This window comes from Pistacia vera, unplaced genomic scaffold (assembly GCF_008641045.1).
Source record: "Pistacia vera cultivar Batoury unplaced genomic scaffold, PisVer_v2 Contig1062, whole genome shotgun sequence".
NCBI lineage: Eukaryota > Viridiplantae > Streptophyta > Magnoliopsida > Sapindales > Anacardiaceae > Pistacia > Pistacia vera.
In genome coordinates this window covers 215,614-230,751 of record NW_022195096.1, presented here as the reverse complement: position 1 = coordinate 230,751, position 15,138 = coordinate 215,614, and positions in this window count along the sequence as shown.

The following is a 15,138-nucleotide window of genomic DNA, read 5'->3' as shown; positions in this document are numbered from 1 at the left end:
AGTGTCTATGGAACAAATCCTCTAACGAATGGTGGTGCATGTGATCCTTAGACTTGAGATCACCGGAGCGCCTTGTGCACCGATTGGTGTAGTTTGACACTAGTCTAACGCAGTTCTTTTCAGAGCTGTCAATAGGGTGGTGATTGGCTACATCAAGGAGTGTATCAAGACTATGGTGGATTGACAGAGGATTCATCACTACCGAGTATGGGAGAAGTTATCTCACGGCGCTATTCAGTATATGACATTAAAATTGTGGCCATAGTGGGATTGAGTTGTTGCTCTATCTAGTTTATAATACGGGTCATTAGTCTAGAAACTGAATACATAATATCGAGATTAACCGAAGGTTGACACTATTTCTATGCCTTCGTCTCATCGAGATAACGTAAGATGAAAGGATCAAATTATACGGTAACCATATCGTTGACAGGTAGCTACTTTGCTGAATCCGAATCTGAATCTATCGGGTGGCCATGATGCCTTGCTAGGGGCCAATCTTGGTCTGTGTATTAGTGAGACAATTAATTGGTGTTAATCGCAATACTATACATTGCTGATATGATGAGGAGCCTATGGGTCACACACATAGAAGACAATTTAAGATCCAAGAAGAAAGAAGGGCGTTTTCGTCTTTTAAGGCGAAAGGGTATTTTGGTAATCTCACAATGCAATTAAATCAGGCCTATTCCGTATGGGATTAGGGCAAATTGATAAAGAGTGTGTGTTAATTGATTAATTAATTGATTTGTTCTTGAAATTAAAACACACAGCAGCCACTCCAAAACACTCCCACAGTAGAAACATCTTTTGCTTAAAATCAATTCAATTGATTTGCTTTCTTCTTAATCTTGAAGCCAAAGAGGATCTAGCAAATCCCTCTTTGGTTCTTTTTGAGATTGTCTTCGTGTGGACTACCAGGTTCGATCCTACACTTGGATCGGTAGTAAAATATTCGTCGACAAATTTGGAGGAGCCTCCAATGTGCGTTTGTTTTCTTTAAACTCAGATTTATTTTTCTGCAGATTTTAATATGAATTGTAAAATTATACCCTTGATCTTGGCTCATGTAAAAAATCCCTGAATTATTTTTTTTGTTTCCGCTGCATATACAAGACCGTTTACTAACAATACTTGTGACAAGAGAGGTGAGTTCCATCACGCCAGCTGGCCTGATGGTACTCACCTCTCTTGTCACAAGTACTTAGCCTGCAGGTCTTGTGTTCGAGAGGTGGGGAAGGCGAAAGAAACCCACTTGCAGGGGTGGGGATATCCGAATGATGGAGGCCCAATGATGACGGGACGCATGTGGAAAGCCCCTTGCCCGCAGTAGGGTAGTTGTGGGATAGCCCATGGTCCAAGATGAAGGGGGTCTCCCAAAGGGTAAGAAGAAGTATGAAAAGGAGAAAGAGGGAGTTAGTGCTTGTGTTCGATCTGAGGGTTATGAAAGTTCAGAGGTGTTAGTTATCTCTGAAGGTAATAGTGAGGAATGGATCTTAGACACGGGACGTACCTATCACATGACACCTAATAGGGAGTGGTTTAGTTCTTTTCAAACTCTAGATGGTGGGAAAGTTTTGGTGGGAAATAATGCAGTATGTTGCATTAATGGAGTAATTGAGTGCGCCGTGAATCATTGTATCAAGATTCATCGATGATTTTGAGCTTTCAAAGTCTTCTGACATTGACGCAAGTCAATTTTGTTCTGATACCATGTGAATGTTAGGGTTTGGAGAGAGAATTTGAGAGAGTGAAAATTAGCAGAAAAACTGAATATTATTTCAGTAGCTCAATGACTAATGAGCTTGATGTACACAACTATTTTTAACCAGAAGATGAGAAGAATACCAATTACAAAACGACATCACTTTACCCTTTTACAAAAAAATGACATAGCATTGCTACCTTTTACAGAAACGGCAGGGTTTTGAGCTTATGTAAAATAAAATCTTCTTTACAGTTTCCCTACAACTAAACTACTACTGAAGGTCTTCTCAACACACTTTGCACCACTTTTGAAAGTATTTTCAAACCTAATATTTGGATTCATTCAAACTTTTTTTTTTCTTTCTGAAAGTTTTAATCACTTTAACAAGTCTATTAAACCAAAGCGGAAAAGGTTGCTAAGTTGATTTTAGCGTTCATTTATCATAAACATAAAACAATCAAATATGAAATGAAATAAAGAACACCAGGTTTTTACATGGTTCAGAAAAATACCTACATCCATGGGACCAAGTCCAGAATGAAGCTAATCCACTATGGTATACTTTTCAGTTTAATTACAAAGCCAAAGATTAAGCGTCAATTGCAAGAACACTCCTTGTTTTGCAATGCTTCAATCACTACCCTTTGGTCAAACTATGTACTACCACTGCTAGCTCCAAGTACACGAAAGCACTTGGTCAGCCTTGAGCTCCTCTCAAGGTATAGCAACGAAGATCCACTTCGGTTGAACCATCTCAACAAGCTTCAAGCATCAGCTATGTACTGTAACCAACATAGAGAGAAAGGACAAATCCTAAGAACTTTGATGAAGGTATTTGTAAGCCTACCTAAGCACATAAACCTGATAAAAACAAATTTAACGTTTAAGAATATTCAGAGTACTTTCAAGGAAATAATCAAGCTTAAAAACAAATTGCATTGGAGAAGAGTTTATATAAAAAAAATCCGGCTAATGCAAATAGACAGGTGGCTAACAAGAAAACTTTATAAAAAATTTATTCCATTTCTCTTGGGACCACCAACCATTGTGAGCAAACTTTCCAGTCCATTGTGTAACAAATTGACAAGTGTTATAGACCACAGATAATATCTCATAAAGAGACTAATGGCACTCACAGGAATATTAAAATGCAATACATGTTTAAACAAAATATCTATCAGAGTCGTGTGACCACTCTGACTCTGAGGTGCTCACACAATATAATAGAAAAACAACTTAATTGAAGGTGGTCACTTTGACAGAAGGTCATCATACTAGAAATTAAACAAAACGATTGTGCTATAAACAAACTGAAGTGTTTATACCATGACTAGTGTTACCACACTAGAATCATAAGTTGACAAGAAACTTACACTCTCGAGTTTCTTCTTCCTCCATTTATTTTGAGATTGTTTTTATAATTCATTTTGTTTTGTATTTGCTTCCATCTAATAATATCTATCCCCATTTGACATTTCCATATAGAATTATTAAGAAAATATAAAAATAAAGCCTTACAAGTTCAAACCAAAGCAATTTCCATATTCATTAACTAAGCAATAACGCAGTATATGCATGGCTGGAAACTCAGGCATAATGATAATCTAAAAAATAAATAAAAGTCAAGTCCATGCTAGTTCTGCAAACAATCTGATAACCGATGCCAATGAAAATGAAACTACAAGTAAACAAATTAATAAAACAATGATCATTTTAATTTATGTGAAGGTTACAACTCATATTAATTAAGCAACAACGCAAATTATAATTGGAAGCTCGGTTCATGATAATGTAAAATAAAAAAGTCAATTGTCCATGAAAAGATAATTTAGGACAAAGACTATATAATTGAGTAGTTGGAATTCTTACATTCAAAATTGAGTACGTGTAACGTTATGACCTTTAGATTGTCATACAATGTTGATTATATTAGTGTTTAAGTCATAACATGAAAATTCTTGGCATTAGGCTAATTATATTATTAAAGGGGCATGTCTTTTTATAAAATTAGACAGCTCATGCCCATGAAAATGAAAATACAAATAAAACAATCGCAAGTTTTATGCAAAGATTATGTTATAATAATGTTAAAATCAAATATTAGTCAACACATTATATTTACATTTATGCATATTTTGGTGAACTAAACAGAGTCCCAAAGATCATTAATAAATTTTATTATACTTGTATCTGTATACGATATAAGATTATAGTTAATTATGACTAAATTAATTTCCTCTTTTATTTTTAACTCATGAAGGATAAATTACTTACTATAATTTAATATTAATATGGCTGTAATTATTACTTAGGGGAAGATTATAGTTAATTATGACTAAATCCATATTTACTGTACGTTTAAGAATTTTTTCAAGAGGAAAACTTGACATCGAATATGGCAACAGGAGTAAATAATCACATAGTGGGAAGATATTCTTCGTCACTCTTTGGTAAGCAACTGAAATTTTTGATGCATTTTTTTTTATGGTAATATTTATCAAGAAAAAATATACACCTAATTTGTCCATATGAGAAATCTTACCTATTGTGTGTGATTTTTTTTGCCAAGCTCGAGCCGACTCAAGAATATAGCTCGACCCAGAATGAGCTCGGCAACTATGATTGATCGACCAAGCATAAGCTCGTCGAGCTATAGCTCGACCCAATATAAGCTAGTCGCGAACAATTCAAGGAACCATTCAATCAATCCTCATATTACTTTAGATCTCAAATATTATAGGAATGACTCGATCAACAGCGATTATAGCGTCCAATCACAAGAATTTTGGAATTGCAATACAGATCAGTTGTAATCCCCTTAATTTCGCTCTTCTCTTTGTACAAATCTTGTATAAAAACCCCCTCAAGCGATGTGGAAGGGGTTACAATTTTCAAATAAGAATTGCATTGTAAACTCTCACAGCAAATACAAAAAACACAGTGGACATAGGCTGTTAACCTCGTCGAACCACTTTACAAATCTTTTTGTTTTTAATTCATTTCATTCATATTCATTGCTGATTTTCACTAATCACGCGCATATTGGTTCCAATCCCAGCAAGGTCGATCGGATTATGTTGGTTGGTGAAGAATTCTGTATCAACATTTTGGCGCTAGAAGGAGAGCCTTTGCCAATATTTCAAAGATTCAGACAAACGTTCACCGCAATTTACCTATCCCAAGACAAAAATGGTGTACACCAAGTCGAAAACTACAACTGAAAATCACAAAAATGTAGGGACCACCCACTAGGAGGTGCAACAGGAGAACGTTGGATGCTGATCACCTGTGCCGCCAGCTCAGCATACTGCGAACAACCAAGGGGCAGGGACGTCAGCCCTCAAGAACGGCCAGTTGATGGAGATGATTAGGACAATAGTTGCACAGGCAGTGCAATAGAACGTGGTTGAGCTGAGGAACCAACAACGAGCTGCCCAAAACCTTGACTAGTCGTGCTTCTCTAATGCCACCCCAACAAGTATGAATTCTACAAGTGAACAATCTATTTCATCGCTGTCAAGGGGTGATCAACACCTCCAACCTCGCAGGCAGCACTCCACACACGAGTGTGAGTCTCACGGGCAAACAAACCCTAGGAGGCAACCGGGGAAGTATTCGCTGAGGGAAAGTGAAGGCGACGGACACCACCAAGAAGCTCAACGGTATCCCCAACGTTAGCGTGCCAGTTTTAACGCACACACAAGGCAGGATCGACCTTCATAGGCTTGCGAAGCGAGTCACATGCGCCAATCTGGCAACGACTAACATTCTGGTTATGACTGACATCTCAAGCAACGCACTAACAAGCACATATCAACCCAGCCATCATGACTCGACCTCACGCATCAATGCGCACGGTGAAGAAACTTTGCAAGCGATAGACTTGCTAAACCATTTGCTCGAAGTAAGGCTTAACAGAGCCAGCCAAGGCAACAAAAATGAAGAATTAGATCGCATGCAGAAGATGCTCAACAATCTAAGAGCTCGCCAGAACAACCTGGCGGAGGAAGTAGTAAGTTCCCCCTTTATGGATGAAGTTTGCTAGGCCTCGCTCCCACAAGGGCTCAGGGTGCTAGAAAGCAAGTTCGATGGGAGAAGGGACCCTAGAGACCACCTCGACAACTTCAATGACCTGATGGAGCTACACTAGGTCAGTGACTTAGCAAAATGCCAGTGCTTCGCAGTCATGTTAGTCGGAGATGCCAAAAGCTAGTAGAAAAGGCTCAAGGTGAACTCCATCAACTCTTGACAACAATTCTCCTTGCTTTGCTTATAGCAATTTTAGGCAAGGAGACGGTTTGCAATGCTGCTTAGCTGCTTGAGCAACATTCGCCAAGAGCAAGATGAATCACTGACTTCGTATTAATAAGGTTCCAAAATGAGTAGGCAAAAGTCGTTGATGCCCCCAAAGAATCCATTTGAACTTTACTGATCGTAGGGATCAGACCTAACATAGATCTGTGGAAAGAGCTCCAAAGTGAAGAACATGTGAGCCTGGCCAAATTCTACTAAATGGTTACGAAATACTAGCAAGTAGAGAGCTCGTTGGTAGTGCTAGCGAGAAGCTCAACGCGGGGGGCCCTAGACAAGAGACAAGATCGCCCCTTAGACAAGCGTGGGGGTCAAGATTGCTATGACAGGGATTGCAACAGGTACTAAAAGAAACAGAGAATAAATAACCATAGTGACAAGCAACCTTTTTCGCGATATGCAGAATATACCCCTCTCACTCAAGACATCGGCCACATCTACGAAGTCTCCCGAGAGGCAAAGAGACTGCCTGCTCTAGAAAGGATGAGGAGAGCTCTAGGTAGAAGTGATCGGCAGAAATATTGCTGGTACCATAGGGCTATCAGGCACAACACAAATGATTGCCAAGCCTTGAAAGATGTCATTGAAGACCTGATAAGAAAAGGCCACCTGAAAGAATTTGTTAAGGCAGAACAGGCTCGCAAAAATCCTAGCTAGCAAAATAATTGGGCCCTAAGACGCGTTCAGGCTCCAACTCAACAGGCTTAACCAAACCCCAACGAAGTCTTTATTAATATGATCTATAGAGGACCTGACATAGCAGAGACCTCGAGACAGGCTCGCGAGTAATATGCTTAGGAAGCAAGGATGGACTTAGTCCCCCGAATAATGAGCTTCAACAGGAAGCCGCCCAATCAACTCAAATAGGAAAGCAAGGTAATGGGGTTCACAGTTGACGAGTGCGAAACATCCCCTTGTCATAATCACGATGTGATTGTAATTGCGGCCAAGATTGGAAATGCAAGAGTCTTAAGGGTTATGACGACAACAAGAGCATAGTAAACATCATTTTCCTGGGAACCTTGAATAAGATTTACAGAAAGGAACCTGTGGGAGTGCCCTTCGCTACTCTCTGGGTTCACCGAGGACAACTTGGTTCCCAAAGGTACTATCGACCTTCTTGCAACTCTGGGGGTAGAACCAAAGGCCCAACATAGAAAGTTTCCTATATATAACCTAGATCTTGGGCAAGCAATATTGAACTGCTCTAACATGGAGATGAATTAAAGTTGTCGAGAAACTTCACTTAAGCTTCACAGAATGCACAAACTCTAAAAGAGTGTGAATAAGTTATTTAATTACTGTAAAGTTAATTGATAAAAGAATTTTATAAGTAAATTTATATGATTTTCTTAAAAAAGTTGGAAATATATATTTTTGAGAACAATATAATATACTTAGAATTAGGATTTCAAGCTGTTGATGCTAGATTTTGACATCAACTATTCGCATGTGCAAAGTGCTAAGCGGACTTAGAAATTACACGTGAATTGAAAATAAATAAATAAACAAATAAATAAGGAAGACGATTTTTAAAGTGGTTCAGATGCTCAAAGCGATTCATACGTCCATTGTCTTTTGTACAAATGAAAGGTTACAATCAGGTCACAAGTAGTGATCGAAAAGAATATAAATACAGAAAGGAAGAGAGAGTGTTTATATTATCAAAAGCCCAATCCGGATGAAGAGAGGGGAGCTCTCTATTTATAGTAAGAGGTTCCTAGATAATGATTATGGGTCTGCCAATGGGCAAGTACTGTACAGTTCCTACCTTGCTTCCTATTGGCTGGCTGTATGGTAGATATCCTTAAATCGAGTAGGGATCGGGCAAGCGGATGACTCCCAGCCATTCACTAGCCATACCCTTACCTGCCAAGTTGATGATAGCCTTACTTCTTCTATTCTTGGATGATGTGGCAGCGCCTAGACGGCACAATGCCTTCCTAAACTTTGATTAATCCTTATTAACGTGAGCCTACGTTAGCCCTGATTTTTTAGGCATAATAGAAGCTCTCCAGTTCTTAAGGCTCAAGGCTTGAACTTTGAGAACTTCATTATTATGCCATGATTTGACTCGTTCCAAGGATCGCTCGCTCAAACTGTTGATAGAGATCAGCCAAGGTAACACGAAGCATATGACTTAACTCGACCAACGAATTGAATGAAGGCCGCGATACAAAGCTTTGTGAGTTGCACAAATGACCTGATGTAATAGTCCCCCAAAGGTTCACCAACCTAGGATCAGGTTCTGCTCAGTGCTATACCAACCTACTTGGAACTTGCCCATCGCTCGCGACCTGAAAACACTTAAGGGTACTTTTGCCAAAAATCAAAAGTCACTTCGCTTCGAGCCCAATACACAGAGAAGAGCGTTTCACTTGAACAACTTCTTCAGATGTTATCTATTGCACCTGACAGTTGACCTGGTCAATAAAGTAAGATTTATCTAACAGACATGTCTTTACGCAATAAGTGTCAGCCATGAGCATTAAATGCAAGCCCTGCTGAAACGACATTCTCTTTTGAGGCATTAAATGCGAATGAGGGCGCATTTATTGTAGCGAAGATAACCACGCTGACATTTGGTATTTCAACGGAGGGAAGCGTCGATTGATCTTCACAAAGCATGAAGGTTACTCTTCGCGAGGATTGGTGACACATGGTTGACAGGCTATTCGTAAGTGTACGAAATCGCCCAAGTAATAAAGCTCAAGTAAACAAGTGTCAAATCCCAAGAGAATTACCTACCAAGTACCAAACTAGTCTATTTTATTGTTGTTTGATGAAACAAAATTTTAAGAATGAATTTAATGAAAAAGAAAACAAACTAAAAACTAAACAAAAGCATAATTTTATTAATACTTTGGTAAAAAGATGAATATGACTAAACCTAGGGAATAGATATCACACCAATTTAATCCTATGCATTCACAATTATTGCCAGCCTAATTAATCTTATTCTAAAGGCCAAACTCTCTGATATTCCACTAACTTTCTCTCGAACAATTAGCAAATTAACCATTAAGTAGCAACCCAAAATATCTGTAATACCCAAGATGTCAAAGGTATGTTCCTAACTCAAAATAGTCCTTTAGATGTTAATTTTATGTTAAAAAGCATAAAACATAACTAACAGCAAAATAGTCGATTCATTTGGAACGGTATGAATCAATTATCCATAGAAAGGCATTAGGGGTGACATGGTCATTTTGCCTATGGATAAGCATTGAAAAAGTCAAGGATGAGTAGGCTTCATTGCATTTAATGACATTAATTAAGTAATAATTATGTCTAGTGTGAAATAACTAAAATGCCCTTATATGAAGAATTAAGGACTTATGAGTTATAAAATTAAAATAATTGGGCCAATTGCATAATTTTGGAAAATAAATGAAATATTTTCCTATAAATGAGATGAAATTCGTTCAAGCCAAGGGAGAGAGCTTTTCTTCAACATTTCTTCCATTTTCTCTAAAATCTTCCATGAAACAAGCTTTCTTTCTCTAAGTTTTAAAGGAGTTTTGCTTAATTTTTCAAGGAGAACAAGATAGGAGCCTTGGATCTCCAATTTTAAGGGTTGAAGGTGAGGATTAAAAACTTTAGTTTTGATGTGATTTGAAGATTTGAGGTAGATGTTGAGGTATAATGTGATATATGTAGGATTAAGGTGTAAAAGAAGTCAAAGGCAAAGGATTTGTTGGAGGAAGTCTTTAAAAAGGTAAGGAAGAACCTCCCATGACTTTAGGGTTTATGCTAGGGTTTGTAGATTTTTATGAAACCTTAAATTAAGGCTTTAAGGCATAGAATTAGTTGATGGCAAGTGTAGTTGAACTCATTTATTCTACTTATTGCCTTGAATTCATTATACATGAAGTTATTGCTCTTTATGTTTTATGAGTTGTTATGTTTGATTGAAGAAAATGAAGTGTGGATACTGATTGTGGCAAAAATTGTAGTATTGGAGGCCACATGGTGTTGAATGGTTGCTATTAGAAGTGTTGATGTGTTGTTTGCATTAGCTTACAATGTTATAGCAATAATGGATGATTATGGGAATGAGATTTTACACTTCCTTTAAGATGTTAAAGACTATTAAGGGGAGGTTTATTTGATCCATAAGTTAACCTATTGGTTAATGTCAATAGGAATTGATGTGGCATAGTTAATATGAAAATTCGGATTTAGTGGGCTTAGGGGTTTTGTTAACCCTGCTTCAGTATTTCGACCATAACTTGAGTTATAAAAATCGAAATGAGATGATTCTTGAAGCATTAGAAAGCTAAGACACAGACCTATAACTTTTATGTTTATGCCAAGAGCCAATTCGTTTGAGAAAAGGATGGAAAATGGCCTGAAGCATAAACTGGTTATTAAAGTTTAAGATTTAACATGATCAATTCTTATGATTATGAATTGATTATTAATGTATTATTGTAATTATGCCATGTACTAATGTTTACCCATTAGTTAGATGATCTTTGAAAGATATACATGGTCATGATGTCAATGCATGATTAATGTTATGAAATGGCATGAAGATGCAATGTAATACATGTTTTAAGATGATGTATGTGAGCAAGAGGTAATGTAAATGGATTGATAATCCATAGATGAATTAAAAGTATTAAGCTCACCAAAATATGTATTTACATGCCATAAGATGTTAGAGATTCATATAGACATGATGGGAAACGCGTAAGCATATCCTCGTATATGGGTTGAGGAAAGATGAATATATGCTTTAGATGCTAAATAACGCGTAAGCACGCTTCCCGATGATATGAGCTCTAGATGAATTTGAGGCTAGATGATGTAAAGTGCTTAAGATGCTAAGAAAAGTCTGATTGGCTAGAAATTAAATGGTTCATATGCGTTTAGTAGCATTACATGAGTTATGATGTTATTTACATTATGCGATGATTTATGCTCATCTTAGATGATTTTAGATGTTATGTCATGACATGTGATGTGCGTGTATTATGTTTACATACTTATTTGTATGTGTACACATTGATGTTATATAGCCATGGGATAAAATGATGAAAGACATATGAAATAAAAAAAGAAAAAAAAAAAATATATATATATATAAAATAAAAGGGGAAGTATCCCTAGATGTAAAAGATAAGTGATGTGATACCAAATATGTTTAAATAAAGGTCAAATAGCACATTTAGAATGAAATGGATCATTCCTTATTGAGCGATTAGCACTCACCCTTTTATCGTTGATTGCTTTACAGGTAGTCCAGAAGCGAAGGATGCTAGAGACAGCGGGGCTACACGTGAAGGGAGATGATTTATTGTCATCTCGATGTTTTTATCTTGATGTAAATAATGTAAATGATAAATATTTGTGAAACACCTTTTGGAACATTCCACCCTATAAATATGTTTCGAATGTGTATTTTATGGATAAATTCTTAAAGTTTTGAAATTATATGTTTGGATCCTGCATGACATTTTATATGCATGTATTGGATATTACTATTATTATCCTTACACATATATTTTTTCTAAATACAACTCGTTTTCCAGACATGTATCCTCGAGATTCTCATTGAGGGATATCAAAGGATACCTGACTGGAAGGGGTTTTACAATATCTCTAAGTTGAATTTAGAAGCTAAGAGATCATTAAGTTCTATAGAATTTACCAAAACCTCATAGATCGCCGTAACCTATCTCTAGCGTTTGCTCAATCTATGGTTTTATTACCTTAGACTAATCAGGTTTCATCTCTCGATCTCAACCCAACCCACGATATCATTCAACTCTCAGATCCATAAGAACTGAAAGCATTACACACAATAATAAAAATTAGAATTAATGCTCAATTAAAAATCAACAACAGCAATGTCAACACATATTCATAAATTAGGCTACATCTTTACCCCTAGAAAAGGGATTTAGTTCATAATTACAGTAATAAAAATAACCATTGTATTCAATAACATGAGTTCAAGAAAGAAAAATAGAAAAACTTCTCGAATTTGCGTACAAGAGTTGCAAGAATTCCGATCTCAAAAATAGTAGTCGTCCTTCCTCCGTCTCTAATCTCCAAAAACTAATTAAAGACCCTTATTTATAGTGGTAGGGTTTAGAGGTTAATTAGGAAAGAATTAAATGTCTTAAACCATTCAGATTTGGACTAGGAGAATACAATAACTCAAACAGGCCCGTGATCCATCGCTGCAGCCATCGGAAATGGTCACTACAGTGATCATTCTTTCTGTCCCACGAGTCTGGAATATTCAGAATTTGGTGAAGTCATCAACACAAACTCGTAGCTCTCTGAAGAATATTTCCAACGCCATGAGAATCATCGAATTCTGATTTCTACAGCACAAGTTATGATCAAAACACCGAAGCATGCTCATCTTGAAGGATTTCCAAGTTTTACGTCGTATCTTCAGTGCGTAACAACTTTTTTGTTTCAGCTCCGATTCTTGCACCGTTTGTTCCTACTCATCATGAATTCCATCGACATCATTCTTCTTCATTCAAATATCATTTTTAATCTGAAAATACTCAAAATACACCTGTGATCCCATAAAAGGTATTTATGCAATAATTAACTCAAATTTCACATTAAAAACACATTTTTCCACAAATAATCCAATTAAATCACTAAGAAAATATGTATTTTCAAGCTCTTGTCACAACCCCCAACTAGCTTCTTGCTATCCCTAGCAAACTAAGCGATAAAACAAGTCTCTAAGCTTGAAAATAAAACAACCAATTAAAACTTATATCTAAACTATCCTAAATCACTTTCATAGATTGACACGATTGCATTTAGTGTATGCAACAAGCCTTTAAACCCCTAGGCAGCCCTAGTTGGATGAGTTGTAGTCTTGTGAGGGTTTCCAGTGATGAAACCCACAAACATCCACACTAAACTTAACCTAAATCCCAAAATATAAAAAACAAACATAAAAAGAACAAAAACTAACAAAAATTCTTGAATCAATCATAAAGTTGTCTCAAAAATAGCATATGCACAAAACAAATAGAATAATTAAAAATCGCCTAAACTCACAGACAATACAAACGTCAATTCCATTTTCGTTATTGACCCTAGAACATCCATACAACCACAAACCATTTGTCTACAAACCCGGACGGTTTTATGCAAAACATTCATGAACAAAATTTTGATCTCAGTATTCGAGTTGTGACTTATAGGTAATCATGGAATCAAACTCCATCCACTCTCCACTAATGTAGAAATTCACATTACCTTGGATCAGTAGGTCTTTGTAAAGGTTGTAACATTAGGCCAGGGTATGGGTTCATGAAAGAACGGAAAGGGAATTAAAAAAAATCAAATTAAGAGACTTAATCTTCATTCATTCTTATTACTATCATACAAAAACACTTCCCTTTTTCACTCAGTAACTTCCCAACCTTTATCGAGCTCTTTCTTTTCGACACTAAACTGTGCCCATTTGCATAATCTCACATCTTCACAATGCTTTTCAATGCCCACTTTTCTTTTCTTTCTCTCTTTTTTTTTTCATCATTTTTTTCAGCTTTTTTGTTTTTTGTTTTTTTTTTTTCTAACAATAATGAGAAGAAGAAAGTAGAAAACACACACAGCCCCACTGATCTTACAAGCACTCCACAACCCCCAACCAATTTCTTCGCATAAACCTGGGTTGTGGCAAAACTATACTTCCTCACCAACACTCATAATAACCTTGAATTACAATTAAGTCTCTTAAAGATAAAATAGGTAGGATTGTGTTTTAGGCTCATAATTAGAGTAGGGTAAAAAATAAGTTCAAAGAAGGGAAAACAAAGCTAAATTGTGTTTAAAAAACTCAAAGGGTTAACTAGTGATGATAATAAAAAGGGTCGGCTTGAAAGGCTCAATCAGTCCAAAAACAGCTTAAATCATTTCCTAAGTGATGTGAACTCTAGGATTTCGCCTTGAGTGGTTGTCAAATGAGTTCTAGAGTTTGTTGAGATTGCAAAAATGTCCATGAAAAACTAACACATAAAATGTATGTAAGTGAGTAAACTTAACCACTTTCAATCCACAAATAGCTAGGGTCTCAAATAAATGTTATTAACCTTCACAATCATCCATAATTAAAGGCGAAAATTAATGTCCATTTTTTACATGTTATTGCAATCATATTCCTTTCATAGAAATATAAATTAATCCAAGAATAAAACCAAAATTCAAAACAGAACACAATAAAACAATAAAAAATTTCTCATAAATCCATAAATTCAAAATCTTTGGGAAGATACTTCCCTTACTCCCCAACCTAAAATCTGCATTGTCCCTAATGTACAAATGTAAACAAAAGGAAAAATAGAAAAAGAAAAGTTACCCCCTTTTGCAATAGTGAAGTGCGAATACGCATGATAATTTGATCACCAACTCATTTCATTCCATTGTTTCCTTTTAATTCTGTCAAAACAAAGAAACTCACAGTGCACCTCATCAGAAACACACATCATGTGTTAAATTATAAATTTAGAGAAACAAACACAACATCAAAATTATGTACACTAAACAGAAAAAAAATTAAACATACTTGAAAATTAATACATGTAAAAATAACAAACTAGTCAATAAAAGAAAAATAAAAATAAAAAGCTTGGGTTGCCTCCCAGAAGTGCTTGGTTAAAGTCGTAAGCTTGACTTTTCATTTTCTTCAATCTGAATCATCTAGGAGAGTCCAAGACCTCATATCCTTAATTTCACCATTCAAATAGGGCTTTAATCGTTGTTCATCCAACATCTCAAAGTCAAAATCCATAGTCCTAGAGTTGACTAAAGAATTCTCTAGGGGTGAACTGGGGTAGTTTTCTTCTAATTTTTTATTCACTATGTTATCAAGGACAATAATCTCAAAGCATGTGTCAAAGTCGGATGGACGCTTCTTAGCATTAAAAACATTAAACTCTACTTGCTCATCTTCTACCCTTAATATTAATTTCCCTTGATGAACATCTATCAATGCTCTACCCGTTGCTAGAAATGGTCATCCTAAAATTAAAGGTATTTCCCTATCTTCCTCCATGCCTAACACTATGAAATCTACTAGGAAAATCAGTTGGTCTACCTTAATCAAGATGTCTTCTACCATCCCTTAGGATTTG